Consider the following 2,855-nt stretch of genomic DNA (forward strand, 5'->3'; position numbering starts at 1 on the left):
GGTACTTGTGGTTGGACAAGAAAAACAAATACAACTCATTTTTCCCTACACTAAACCGAAGGATTTACCGAAGGGCGAAAGCCTTCGGTAATTACCGAGGGCCAAAAGCCTTGGGTAATTACTGAGGGCTTATGCCCTTTGGTAATTACCGAGGGCCAAAAGTCATCGGTAAAAATAGCGACAACGTATTTACCGACGACTTTCTGCCCGTCGCCGGGCCCTTGGTAATGGGTCTTTAGCGACGGCTTTTGGAGTTTTTCGAGGGCTTTTGGCCTTCGATAATGCCCTTAGTTACTGTAGTGTGGTTAAGTTATGAATAAAGAGAGTTGAGGTTATACTTGATGAGTTTTATCATTAAATTCCCTTGATTTTGTAAGAAATTTGAATGATTTAGAAGCGAAGTTAAAGTACTTAGGAGTTGGAACCCAAAAGGGACTGAGAAAGCACTACAAAAGGCGACCGTAGGAAGCCTGAGCGCCCTTTCAGGGGCCCTCGGCGCCAAAGGCTCGCATGGACACCTGGTTGCCCCTTTCTGAGGCCCTCAATGTGCTGCACCACACTTGGGTGCCCTTTGAGGGGCCCTGGGCGCCCTCTGAGGGGCCCTGAGCGCCATCCTCTCGCAAGCTCACCCAGCTGCCCTAAGTTGGGGTGTTGAGCGCCAGCGTGTTGGGGTTGGACCTTGTTTTCTGATCCATTTAAGGACCTGGACGCGTTGAGGCTTGTATCTTTTGGCAGAAGAGATGCAAATTCACATTTTTCGACTCTGTTGAGGCAGAATTGGATACGGAAGCTCTCCTCTTCGGTTTTTAGGGTTTATATTTCATTCTTATTCCATTGTACGTCTAGTTTCTCCAAGACAATGGAGAACTAAACCTTATTTGTCGTTGGGGAAGATGTAACCTCTTAAACTTTCATGTATTTGAATTGGTTCTGATTTATATATGCTTCTTTCATTAATTGTTAGGGTTTATCTCCTTTGCTCTATGCTTGTTGTGTTTAACTCATTCATGACATGATTTTTGGTTCTCTTTGTTATAGAGAAATACCTAGAAACCTAGATCTGGGTATTGCCTAGACATAGGGATTGAACGCTTGGTTATCTTAAGCTTCTAATCGTAATGCAGAATTAATTATTAGGGATGCAAGATATTGTGGTCTAGTAAATAAGTATAGGTTTTCTTTGCCGAGACATCGGACTTTAAGTAATTTAGAAAGTGATATTGACATTTAATGAAGAAGAGGAATTCTTATATGCATGAGAGTAATTAGGTGAAATATAAACCCCAACAACATACTCATCTCATATTTTAAGCATCACCCACTCACAGTTGTGTTTCTCTTCAATTGATCAAAATTGCATTCATATTTACTTTTCTTGTATTTGCATTCAAAAAACCCCAAAAATTGTTCTTCAAAGTCTTAATTAGTTAAGTAATTACATGATTATTTAGTGTCGTCAGTCTCATAGGAAAATGATACTTTGTCTTACTATTTTATATTACTTGATATGATTTGGTATACTTGCCAAGGTTTTAACATTTTCCTATTGTAATACACATTTCATTCACATAATAATGATTTGTAGAAAGTTCTCAAAGCGTCTTTCTCCCTCCTTTGTTTTGTAAGTTTACTTTTGTCTCTTCTAGCTTATCACGATGCACAGAATCCCACACATCGATTACTCATTGCATAAACACGATCTATCAAGAGCCTCCTTTTCCGCTCTTCCATGATGTTTTAAATCCACAAATATGTTTGGAAATGTACATTTCGAAATATATATTTTTAATGTATTTTGTAACGTGCATTTTGAAATAATTTTTTTTGATTTTGAAATTTCTTTATGTATATTCCAAAATATAATTTATTAAATGCATTGTGGTGTAATCTAATATATATGTCTTTAATATATTTTAATATGTAAATTCTGAGATATATTTTAAAATCTAAAAATATCTTTCAGTGCACAATTCTAAATGCTTTAGAAAATGAAAATGCATAGGTAACTTTTTGCTTTTTAGTATAAGTTTTAATAGGACTATTTTGGCGTTTGAGTTCTTTGATGTTGGATAAAGAGAAAAAGGGAGGTGTAGAAAAGAAAACCAACATTCACTTTTGGGTGTTAATTGTATTGTGGACAAAGCTTGGTATTCGGCGGATAAGAGCCCATACATATTATTGGTCACTTTCAAAAATTCAAGATCAAAATAGTATGTAAACACTTAAATAGCTTTAAGATTTTTGCTTTTAGAAACACGTTTAATATAGAACATTTTTCTAAAGATTGATAATAGTCCCATTTTGTGTTCTTAATATGAATTTTCCACTATCGCTTTTCAGCTTTGTCTCCTCAATTCCAGGTATAATAATGATCATAACAACAATTAATAATAATATATTGTTATTTGGTGTGAGAGGGAATGTGTCACTAAATAATATTTATCATTTAATTTTTGCACGTGAATCATTCAAAACAGTTTTAGTGAATTTAATTATGACCATTTACTTGTAATTATGCGATTAGGATTTTTAAGGAATTATGCGATTTAAGAGTTATTTTTCTAATCTCTCACACCTCCATTTCATACACTAATTGCATTAAATAAAGATCCACCTTACAAAGTTGTTGACCATGTAATGGCTTTTACATGATTACATTCAAGAATAATATATTGTTTTAAAATTATTATCTGTAAATCAAATTTTCATCATTTTTAAATATTTAATAATTCAAAGTAATCTTATTTAACAACTTACTATATACTATCACTAAAAGATTTTTTGCATACACAGAAATACTAATATACATATATATATATATATATATATATATATATATATATATATATATATAT

This window comes from Vigna radiata, unplaced genomic scaffold (assembly GCF_000741045.1).
Source record: "Vigna radiata var. radiata cultivar VC1973A unplaced genomic scaffold, Vradiata_ver6 scaffold_605, whole genome shotgun sequence".
In the NCBI taxonomy this organism is placed as follows: domain Eukaryota; kingdom Viridiplantae; phylum Streptophyta; class Magnoliopsida; order Fabales; family Fabaceae; genus Vigna; species Vigna radiata.